The sequence below is a fragment of the Rana temporaria genome, chromosome 4, assembly GCF_905171775.1.
Source record: "Rana temporaria chromosome 4, aRanTem1.1, whole genome shotgun sequence".
NCBI lineage: Eukaryota > Metazoa > Chordata > Amphibia > Anura > Ranidae > Rana > Rana temporaria.
Genome location: NC_053492.1, coordinates 50037289 through 50049837, shown reverse-complemented (window position 1 = coordinate 50049837; position 12549 = coordinate 50037289). Strand labels below are relative to the sequence as shown.

General features: G+C 44.9%; 1 protein-coding gene across 3 annotated transcripts in view; it reads left to right on the top strand.

Annotated features, from left to right (window-relative positions):
* Positions 1–12549, top strand: part of LOC120936199 (cysteine-rich secretory protein 2-like) — a 157524-nt gene that overhangs the window by 10085 nt on the left and 134890 nt on the right. The window lies entirely within an intron of this gene.

The following is a 12549-nucleotide window of genomic DNA, read 5'->3' as shown; positions in this document are numbered from 1 at the left end:
GTTTCTCTCTTTTTATATTCTTATAATTTCTTTTATATTTTCATATTGTTTTTTATATTCGTTATATATATATATATATATGCATGTGTGAAAAATATGTATCACAATAGTGTTTTGTTTTCCTTGAGAATTTTATATCAGATATGATGACTTAAAGAAGTTATAACTCAGCATTGGAAAAGGGACAAAGGAGAGCTGTTTGTTCAGATGCCTTTTTTCCCTTATGTTTCAAATGTGTTCAACCTTCCCCCTCCCTGTCTTCATCCTACCAAAGGAATTTATGTCCCGTGACCAGAGAATTGTTTCCAAATATGGACTTCCACTCCTTGCTCCTATAGACAGCTCCTCCCATAGCCCACACCATCGTCTGAAATAAAGATGGCCCCTGGACTTTGGAAATGTGTGCCATGTGCTACAGACGTCACAGGGGGAGGGTAAATGGGAGTAAAATGTGTAAGTTAACCAATCTGAATGCATATGTTTTGTGATGTCATTTGCCAATAAAAAGCAGCTCTCCATGCTGCAGAGAGATCTCTTCACTTTTGGGAACAAAGCAAGCAGACTCTGTGTCTATTCTTGCTATACAATTTGAGCCAGTGAAGCAGTACAGGTTATCCTGTCTTGGGACAGGGCCCTCATCTTTATCAATTTGCCAAATATCAGGTTGGCCCATGACCAGGGCTTTTTTTCTGCAGGAACGTGCCGGACACCGTTCCACCACCTCTGGCAGCCCTCTCCTCTGCAGTCTGTTACATAACACATAAGCCGGTAGAGAAAGTTTTCTATACAATTGACTTCCTCCAACGGCTTCTGTGTGCTAGTACCTGCATCCAGGGCATGTGTCCCACATCTGATTAATCGGTGCCCTGTGACCGGGTCCAGATGCCGCAACTGTTGGCTTTTATTTGGGATTCCAGAGGCAGATAACCCATCCTGTTGCCTGTCAGATCTTTTTTAGCACTGAGCAGAGTGAAGTGTTCTGAAACTCCTCCTTGGCTATGTGCTACACTGATCTGACAGGTGGAGCTGCATGGAGGAGACTGCAGTAGGCTAAGGAAAAAAAACAGCCTAATGTGCCTAAGGCCTCGTACACACGACCGAGTTTCTCGGCAAAAACCAGCAAGAAACTTGCTGGGAGATATTTTTTGCCGAGGAAACCGGTCGTGTGTACATTTTCGTCGAGGAAACTGTCGAGAAACTCGACGAGCCAAAAAGAGAGTATGTTCTCTATGTCCTTGACTGGAATGGAGAAAATTGGCTTGTCGAGTTCCTCAACAGCCTAACAAGGAACTCGACGAGCAAAACGATGTGTTTCGCCCATCGAGTTCCTTGGTCGTGTGTACAAGGCTTAATAGAACTGAGTTGGCTGCACTGCTAAATGCCAAAGCAAGAGAGAGCTGCGGAGGAAAAAGGGGAGGAAGGGTGGGCTGGTTGTGCAGAGAGAGTAGAGACTGTAAAGTTTTGGATGTTCTGCAGAGGTCAAAACTGGGAGGGTTAGAGATTGTGCAAAATGAGAGTTGAGGGTAGGGGGATTTGAACAGAGTTAAGAGAGTTGGGGGTGCAGTGGTGAAAGATGGAGGGTTGCAGAGGTTTGGAGCTGTGGATTGGGGTGAGCTGTAGATAGGGGTGCAGAAGTGAAATGTGGAGGAGAGAAAGATAAGCGTGGATAGGGATGCAGAGGTGATTGTGGTCTGGGGGTGTAAGCTGTGGATGAGGGGTGTCCAGAGGTGGCATATTGACAGAGGTTAAACGGGAGGGTTGGGATGTGGGGGGGGGGGTGAGCTGTGGATGAGGGTATGAGCGGGGGTGGGTGAACTGTGGACGAGAGAAAAGAAGGCAACCAGTGTATGGGGTGGGGGGTGAGCTGTTGGGGGGGGGTGAACCAAGGAGGAGAGAACAGAAGGTAACCTGTGGATGGGGTGGAGGGGGTGAACTGTGGAGAGCAGGGGAGAGGGTGAGCTGTGACCGAGAGTAGAGAGAGTGACCTATGGATGGGGAGGTGAGCTATGGACGGGGGGAGGGGGGGTTGTGTGCCTTCATTACACCCATTATTTATCAACACTTTACTAAGGAATGGAGGGATTGGGGGCAGGAAAGGGTATGGGGTGCAGTTGGGGGTGGGTAGTTGACTGGGGAGGGTGGGTTTCTGCACCTATTCTCTGAGAAAAAAATCCCTGCCCGGAAGCTGTCATGAAAATGGCCCTGTATGAGGCTCTATCTCTGACCCTATTTAGCTGTTGGCAAGGAGGTTCCCCGGCTTAAGTTGTTTTTAGGTCCTCCTTGTTTGAATGACAATGGATGGCAGTGGGCAGATTCAGAAGCTGCTATTGGATTGAATAGCACTATGAATCTGCCCACTGTCATGGAACTCAGCCTCTCAGTTCCCCAACAATCGCCACCTACCACTACTACAAAAGTCTATTATGTACCAATCAGTGTGGCAGATGAGATGGCCGGGAAGGGAATCACACTAGAAAAGCATCAAGTATGTTTCTGACAGGTACATGACAGAATTTTAAAGACTGTCTATGACATCGTTTATTCATTTCACTTCACTTTTTTGTGTGTGATTAAGTGCAATAACATTTTTTGGAACTTCAATTTAGTTTGTTGACAATGGGTGTTATTTACGAAAGGCAAATCTACTTTTCACTACAAGTGCAAACTACAAGTGCAGTCACTGTAAATCTGAGGGGTAGATCTGAAATGAGGGGAAGCTCTGCTGATTTTATTATCCAATCATGTGCAAGCTAACATGCTGTTTTTTATTCTCCTTGCATGTCCCCCTCGGATCTACAGCGACTGAACTTCCAAGTGCACTTTGCCCTTGTAGTTTGCACTTGTAGTGCAAAGTGGATTTGCCTTTTGTAAATAACCCCCAATGTATCTTTATTCTGTCATACTGAAGAATGGCAAACATCAGGGTTAAAATTATAGTATGGTGTGCAATGGGAATATATGGTACAAGTTGTAGCAGAGGGCTGATCTGTATCAGACATTTGTGGACAAAACAAAAAATGGGAGTATCTTCAATGCACAGAGCACACCAGCCACATCTACATAAGATGCTTTTCTAACAACCTATAACAAATTATATGAACTATCACATGCCTATTGTGACGGATCTCAGATACCCAGGCTGGGCACCTCCGCCAGACCTGCGTCTCCTGTTCTCCAAACGCGCCGGCAGACTCGCCATAACCAGCCCTTAACCCCCCCAGTCACGAGGCAAAACACACAGGTGTTGAGGGTTAAACATGCAGAGCATAAACTGTTTATTAAATACAAAACATACACCTTTAAACACAGTTAGGGACACTCCCCTTAGCCTGGTCATAGAGGGGGTAGGGGACAAGGAAGAACCAATGGGAATTCAACACTTGTACATTGAAACAGAAACAACAGTTTCAGTTATCCCGGCAGACATGCGCAGCTCAATGAATGTTCTAAAGAAGACATTGCTTGTCTCTTCTGCAGCAAAGAGCATACTTGCAGTTTTTTTTTTTTTTTTTTTAGAAACAACTTAAATATCCTACTTAGTTATTGTAAGTAATGTTTATGTTGGGGCTGGGGAGTTAATGTTTACCTTAACCCTGTCTATATAATATGCAGGCAGATCTACCGTATTTATCGGCGTATACCGCACACTTTTTTCCCCTTAAAACCAGGGGAAAATCGTGGGTGCGCGATATACGCCGATACCCGCTTCCCGCGCTGTGTTTGAATGCCACGTCGACATATACTGAGCGCAGTACACTCGGCCAGGCTCGGCTCCGCTCGCGGTCACGCCCTGTGCTGCCTTCTAGCCTTTATGCGAGAGGAGCCGTTCGTGGTCGAGCGTGCCCAAGTGTACTGCGCTCGGTATATGTCGGCGGCGTTCAAACACAGCGTGGGAAGTGGTGATCGGCTCAAAAACAGCGCGGGAGAAGCGGGGAGGACACCACCACGGACGCAGACGGACGCTGGACCGGACAAGGCCGCCGATGGACGCCGGGCAAGATACCGACGAGGGGCATTCAAACTGTAAGTGTTTTCTTTTTTTTCCAGGAATTTCCCTTCTAGGTTGGGGGTGCGCGATATACGCCGGTGCGCGCTATATGAAGATAAATACGGTAATTATCATTTGCAAGTTAGAGTTGAACCCTGTCTATGTTAACAAAGGGTTAAAGGCCCAAAAGCTGGACTTCTGCATTGCATGTCAATTAGAGGAAACTGAGCCTGTCTGTGGGGACAGACTCACTTTGAAGTTCTTCAGAGTAGTTTGCTGTCTGCCCAGAGGCTTTTCTCCCAAGGAACATGCTAAAAAGAAGATGTAACAGACCTATGTATTCTGCCTGGACATTTATAATCTTCATGCAGGGAGGACTACAAGGAACTGCATGGCTTGTCACAATTGGATGTACCACATTGTATTCTGAGCTCAAAGGGTTAATTGGACAAGGGTCTCTTTCACTGCTGAATGCTAATGTTCCCTTTGCATAGCTAATGAACTCTCTTTTGTGTAGGTAACAGCCTCCTGTGAGGTGTATGCTGATGGGGATTATGTGTGAGTGATAATTGTTTTAAAGGTTAATTGAATTCTATTGTCTGATCAAGCTAAGTTTAGGAGCCAAAACGTCTAGCGACTGATTGGCTCAAGGGAATGTCATTATTTCAAAGTATGTGTATTGAAGCCCCCCTGGGTGGGGGGGGGGGTGTCATTTGTTTCTGTAAAGTTTGTAACCAGATATAAGGAGGTAAAATGTGGCATTAAAAGTCAGTCTGCTTGACTCTGCAAACGTAGCCCGTCTTGTTTCTTGGAAGGGCGTTCGATGGGATATACCGGCGGTACCTGCATATTGCAGCTTGCCAGGGAAAAGGACTTCTCCAACGGCTGAGACCCTCTCACTATAAGGGTAGCCGTTACAGAAGAGATGTAAAAAATGTATTTATAGGTATGCTGTGTGAATAGGAACACATAACAAACATAGTGGGGTTTTCTCAAATGTGACTGCAATAGTGGAAATACAGTTTAAAGATAAGTGGGATGTTCCGAATCCTCACATGTAAATCTTCCACTACCTTCAGAGTAGGCACTATGCTAGTAGTATGCTTATTAAAGTTCGCTCCAGTAGCCCATTGTGCCCATTTCTATTAGAAGAACTTTGCCTATGCAATCCACATTCCAACAGACTTGATACCTTCTTTACCTCCTTGACGTACAGCAATAAATTCCCATTGGGGAAACTCTAGAAGCCCCGGACTAGGATAACATTTTGACTGCAAAGAGCTCAATTATTGCTGGTGGTACTTTACACCCAACTGCATTGCCAAGGTCACCAAAAGAGCTTGCTATGTTGCTATGAATGCGGCACCCTCTTACACATCGGGTGGCAAGTCCCAAGGCTAAAAAACTTTGGATATAAGTATACTATATTATAAGGTCTGTACATTGTCATAACTCAAAACCCCTGCAAGAATGTCATGTTACACACATGTTGTGGGTTGTTGTTTTTTTTTAAATGTTTCATTTTGTTTCTTAGTATTTTGTGCCTATCTCTGCCTGTAGTTTAGTTTTCCTCACTGCTGTTAAGCATCACTGCCACCTTTCCAGAATTATGTCCCAGCCTCCATTCAAATCACATCTATGATCATTGATTGTTGCCAAGATCTGCACAGTTTGAAAAAAATTCTCAACGATCTTCAAGATGTCATTCTGATCAACTGAGTCAACTGGTTGCCAACACTTCTGAGAGTGTAGGTTATTGGTATCTTGCTACAACAGTTACAGAAATCACACTTTCAGGCCAGTTTCTCGGCAAAAAACAGCAAGAAACTTGCTGTTTTTTTTTTTGTTGCAGAGGAAACCGGTCGTGTGTACATTTTTCAACGAGGAAACTGTCGAGGAAGTCGTCGAGCCAAAAAGAGAGCATGTTCTCTTTTTCCTCGACGGGAAAGGAGAAAATTTGCTCGCCGAGTTCCTCGACAGCCTCACAAGGAACTCGACAAGCAAAACGATGTGTTTCGCCCGTCGAGTTCCTCAGTCGTGTGTACGAGGCCTCAGAGACTTTCCTAACTAGACCAATACTGCATTTCTCAGAGAAGATCAAAAATCCCCCTTCTTCTTTCATAACTCCTTCACCGAATACCTTCATGTACCCTAACCATTCCCCCCCCCCCTACCCAATGCTGATGTATACACCTGTTTTACATTTATACCTTTGTAATAAAATTTGCTCATATCTATTTTTTTGTGTCCTCATCGTTGCCTTAAAAGTCCCACTAGTTCCGGGGGGTACTTTTTGACCTTTTGTTCATCATCAGGGATGTTGGCAACACTATATGGCTTATTTGGGAGGTCACATGCTCTATTTAGAGTTTACAATACAGTATGGTAGCTCCCTAAAGAGAAGCAAGCATTTTTTATCTCTAGTTAGAGCATTCAGTACCTGCCGCTCCTTGGACATGGGAAAATTTTAAAATTGCAACAGCAGATGCTGTGAATGCTGCATGCTTTTGTTGAAACATGTATTTGGGATACCACACACATAGGTATAAAAGGTTAAAACATTATTAAACACAAAAACGTAATACAGAGACACCCTTAGACAGCGCCATTGCCAATCTGAGGGTAGTGTTCAATGTACTAGCAGCTTTAGATACAATTGACCTCCATTTTTGCTGGACAGCTTAGTCTGTTAAAGAAAGAAGAACAATACAAAACATATTGATTGCATCAACAGGTGAAAATGAAAGAAAAAAGAAGAATTGGATATGTGTAGGATATTATTTTTTAGTTTTTGGGCTTAATACTGATTTACTGTATATACCCGAGTATAAGCCGACCTGAATATAAGCCAAGGCACCTTATTTTACCACAAAAAAATTGGAAAACGTATTGACTGGAGTATCAGGCCTCGTACACACAACCGAGTTTCTCTGCAAAAACCAGCAAGAAACTTGCTGGGAGATATTTTTTTGCAGAGGAAACCGGTCGTGTGTACATTTTCGTCTAGGAAACTGTCGAGAACCTCGACAAGCCAAAAAGAGTGCAAGTTCTCTATTTCCTCGACGGGAGTCCAAATTGGCTTGTAGAGTTCCTCAAGGGGCTGGTTTTCGACGAGAAACTCGGACGTCTGTATGTTAAGAAACCCACGCTTGCTCAGATTAAAGTATGAGACGGGAGTAAAAGTAGCATTTGTAATGGAGATAACACATTTTTAAAGCTGTAACAGACTGAAAAGTGCAAATCGTCTCTTATCAAACTTTTATTTAACACGCAAACACATGAAATTAGCAAAAGCATCCCCAAGAGTTTAGCCAGTGGAATCGAACTTCCCCTGCCGTTGTATGTGTTGTATGTCACTGCGTTTGAGAACAAGGAGATTTTGGCTTGACAGTGTGTACGCAAAGCAAGCTTGTCGAGTTCCTCGGCAAGCCTAACAAGGAACTCGACGAGGAAAACAATGTGTTTCGCCTGTCGAGTTTCACGGTCGTGTGTACGAGGCCTTATGGTTAAGTGATTGACGTTTAGGTTTGGGGGTTAATTGAATTTGGGTGTTTTCAAGTTTACTATGCTGAGTTTTCAGTAACAAAACAAATCTACCTTTTCTGCTTTAGGTTGCATAGCTATCACTAATGTCCCTCAAGCCTAACAAGGAACTCGACGAGGAACTCGATGTGTTTCGCCCGTCTAGTTTCTCGGTCGTGTGTACGAGGCCTAAGCCTAGGGTGTGAAATGCAGCAGGTACTGGTAAATAATAATAAAAAATAGATACCAATAAAATTACATTAATTGAGGCATCAGTAGGTTAACCACTTCAGCCCCAGACCATTGGCTGCCAAATGACCAGGCCACTTTTTGCGATTCGGCACTGCGTCGCTTTAAATGACAATTACCTGTGACGTGGCTCCCAAACAAAATCGACGTCCTTTTTTCCCACAATTAGAGCTTTCTTTAAAAAAAAGTAATTTTTTCTCAGTTTAGGCCGATACGCATTCTTCTACATATTTTTGGTAAAAGGAATTGCAATAAGTGTATATTGATTGGTTTGCACAAAAGTTATAGGCCCGGATTCACAAAGCACTTGCGCCGACGTATCTCGAGATACGCCGCGTAAGTGCAAATATGCGCCGTCGTATCTGTGCTCCGGGCCCACAAAACTAAGATACGCCTAAAAACAGGCTTCAATCCACCGACGTAACTTGCCTACGCCGGCGTAGAGTGGGCGCATATTTACGCTGAACGCATTTGGCGTTCCCATTGATTTTCTAATATGCAAATGAGGGAGATACGCCGATTCACGATGGTACTTGCGCCCCATAAAGGAGGTGTAACCCAGCAGCAGACATGTAAAGGTCTGCACCAGGGAACTCAAACCGGCGTATTTTACGTAGTTTACGTTGGACGTGAATATGGCTGGGCGTAGGACGTCGATTTGGTTTGGGAGCCGCGTCGCAGGTAATTGTCATTTAAAGCGACGCAGTGCCGAATCGCAAAACGTGGCCTGGTCATTTGACATCCAATGGTCTGGGGCTGAAGTGGTTAACCTACTGATGCCTCAATTAATGTAATTTTATTGGTATCTATTTTTTTTCTTATTTACCAGTACCTGCTGCATTTCACACCCTAGGCTTAGGCCTCGTACACACGACCGAGAAACTCGACGGGCGAAACACATCGAGTTCCTCGTCGAGTTCCTTCTTAGGCTTGTCGAGGAACTCGACAAGCTTGCTTTGCGTACACACTGTCAAGCCAAAATCTCCTTGTTCTCAAACGCAGTGACATACAACACATACAATGGCAGGGGAAGTTCGATTCCACTGGCTAAACTCTTGGGGCTGCTTTTGCTAATTTCATGTGTTTGCGTGTTAAATAAAAGTTTGATAAGAGACGATTTGCACTTTTCAGTCTGTTACAGCTTTAAAAATGTGTTATCTCCATTACAATTGCTACTTTTACTCCCGTCTCATACTTTAATCTGAGCAAGCGCGGGTTTCTTAGCATACAGACGTCCGAGTTTCTCGTCGAAAACCAGCCCGTCGAGGAACTCGACGAGCCAATTTGGACTCCCGTCAAGGAAATAGAGAACTTGCTCTTTTTTGGCTCGTCGAGGTTCTCGACAGTTTCCTCAACGAAAATGTACACACGACCGGTTTCCTCGGCAAAAAAATATCTCCCAGTAAGTTTCTTGCTGGTTTTTGCCGAGAAACTCGGTTGTGTGTACGAGGCCTGATACTCCAGTCAATACGTTTTCCCATTTTTTTGTGGTAAAATTAGGTGCCTCGGCTTATATTCGGGTATATACGGTAAATCAGTATTAAGCCCAAAAAATTTAAAATAATATCCTACACTTATCCAATTCTTATTTTTTCTTTCATTTTCACCTGTTGATCCAATCAATATGTTTTGTATTTTTCTTCTTTCTTTAACAGACTAAGCTGTCCAGCAAAAATGGAGGTCAAGTGTATCTAAAGCTGCTAGTACAATAAATTGAACACTACCCTCAGATTGGCAATGGCGCTGTCTAAGGGTGTCTCTGTATTACGTTTTTGTGTTTAATAATGTTTTAACCTTTTTACCAAAAAATAAAAAAGGGAGAGCAACCCTCTTATTTTAAACTACATCTTACCCTCTCCTAAAAAAAAAGGGGGGAGGTCTTTTATGTGTTTCTTGTATAGTGTTATTTCAGTGGTTAAATCCATGAAATCTCTTCCCCCCCTTGTGCAATGCATGGGGTCCCAACAAGAGCGCAAAGGCCAAACAACAAAATATAAAAAAAAAGAGAAAAAGAAAGGGGAGGGGGTGCCGGAGCTGACATCCATATACTATGTGTATATAGGGGGGAGAGGGGGAAAAATGGGGGAGAGGGAACCCCAAAGGGTAGAAGAGTTTTGGGGGAGAGGAATAACCTCCCTGGGAGGGAGCCCTAAAGGGGATGTCCAAAAGCTGAAAAAAAAAGGAATAAGGGAGCCCTGTTGAAAGTTTACTAGTCCAGTACATCTCTCATTTCTATTCACTTAGGGGGGCCCCATAAGGGTCCCCTTCTCCTCTCCTTTGCACTGGCACTGGTACTGCCAGGTCCTTTGTCTCTGCTGGGTTTATTGTTTGCCTTGACAGTCCTGGTATGTGTTGCAACCAGTCCGGTACTTCTATTGCCTCTATCTGAGCGGGGGCCCAAAGATCTGTGTAGTCTTTCAAACTCAAAGACCTGGGGGAGGGAGGAGTGGCTAACTTAAGACAAATCGTCTGAATAGTTTGTTGTAACATTTCTCTCCCTTTTACTTCAGGAATCCCCCTGAACCTCAAATTCCCCAAACCTCAATTGCATAACATTGGCTTGGGAAGACTGGTAGATTTGTGCCTTCTCTAAATGTGTAATACGCTTTCCTAATGATACCAACATGGTTTCATTGGCCCAGATTCAAAGAGATTTGCTCTTTTTTTGTGGAGGCACAGGGCAACGATTTTGCCCTGCACCCCCGCAAATTTGCGCCGCTGCCCTCGATTCACGGAGCAGTAGCTCCGTAAATTGCGAGGGCGCGCCGGCAAAATTGCCCGGCGTAAGCGCGCGCAATGTAAATGATCCCGCCGGGAGCGGGAATCATTTAAATTAAATGTATGCTCCGTCGGGAAACTTTCCCGACGTGCATTGCGGCAAATGACGTCGCAAGGACATCATTTGCTTCAAAGTGAACGTGAATGGCGTCCAGCGCCATTCACGATTCACTTACGCAAACAACGTAAAATTCGAACGTTGCAACGCGGGAACGACGGGTATCCTTAGCATTGGCTGCGCCTGCTATTAGCAGGAGCAGCCTTACGCTAAGCATGCCGTACGGAAACGACGTTACTTGCGTACGCAGGGCCCGCGCAACAATTGTGAATCGGTGTTAGTATGCAATTTGCATACTATACGCTGATCACAATGGGAGCGCCCCCTAGCGGTCAACGCAAGAATGCAGCCTAAAATCTGCGTGGCATAAGAGCCTTATGCCACGCAGATTTTAGGCTGCAGTCGGCGTTACGATGTTCCTGAATCAGGAGCATTCGTAACGCCGGAGCAAGTAAGCAATTGCGCTGCGTAACCTATGGTTACGCAGGCGCAATTGCTTCTTGAATCTCGGCCATTGTTTTTTAACTTATCTGCTAGTTGCTGGACTTCTCCTCGTACCACCTCCAGATCTCCTCCATGCGTGCGATCAGCGATTCCATGTCCTCCTCAACCCTTGTAACGAAGAGTTCCATATCAGCGCGGGTTGGGAGGGCCTGCATATCTGCATGGGTTGGGAGCACTTGTAGTAATGCCCTTAAGTCAGGCTCCGGTTCTCCAGGGCTTGTGTGCGATACACTTGGCTCGTCTTGTATGGTCTTTGGGTCCATTCCGCTCCCTTCTCAAAATCTTGGAATACGTGGAAAACCAGAAAAAAAGGGGGTGTAGCCTGATAATTGCGGAGTAGAGAGACACACGTTCAGAGCTCCATCTACCCACCCGGCTAATCTGGAGAAGAGGCAGCCAGACCCCGCAGCTCCTACTGCCTACATGAGCCTACATGAGCTAGAAGCCAGAAGCTGATAATCTGGAATTTTGGAATGAGGAGGAAGGAGGCTAAAGCTCCAAAGGCACATACATACATCACAGCCATTGCAGCCCGAGATCCAGCGTTTCTTTCCCTTAACTAGAGCGGCTGTTGTACGGGATCGCAAGACTGGGTCACGTGGGGCCGTGACGCTCGGGAAGTCGAGTGAAGCGTCAGCATCTTTCCCGCACACCCTGTCAGCAAAGACCGCTTTAGAGATTGTGCTTTACACTTTTCATCACAATTGATGCTATTAGAGGCCTCTGATGATGCCTGATCTATATCATTGTATATAAAATGCACTTTTTATCTTTCAGAAAAGTGTTTCCCAGTGCTAAACCTTTCTTACAATTTCTAAATTGCTGCATTTGTAAATTTTAAAAGCCAATATAGACGAATAGTAGTGTAGCACTACCCCGTAGGAGCTGCTGGTTATATTTTGGGTGGCATGTTACCTCTATATCCTCGCTGTCTAGGGTGAAAGTAGAGAGTCTGAAGAATTCCAATGTCCACACAATACACTTATTTTTCTTGGATTTATTTGGGAGAACTTCAGAAGAAAAAAAGGATGAGGGGGTGGGAGGGTAGGTAGGTTCAGGTGCATAATCAAAGTAGGGAAACACTCCTGTTTCCAGCAAACAGTTCTCGTCGCCACTCTAGCCAGGGTGGGTATTGCTCACCCAGATAGGTCCCTCTCACTGGCCTAGCACCCGGGATGGCGCACAAAGCAAAGTACAGTCTCTGCCACTTGCCATTTGTAGATGAGACACTTTTGGTCCGGAATCCCCTGTCACAGGATTCGGCACACGGATCTCTTTAGCTTGGCTTCTCTAGAATTTCTAGATCCGACAGGCAAAACTATCAAGCCTTTCAGTGTGCGGTGCATCCTTCGATGAAGTTTCCTAGCCTTCTTCCAAGGTACCAGCCTCTTGCATGGCCCTCTCCAGGATAGGTCCTCCCATGGCTTCCTTCATCAAGTGGCTTCCTCCT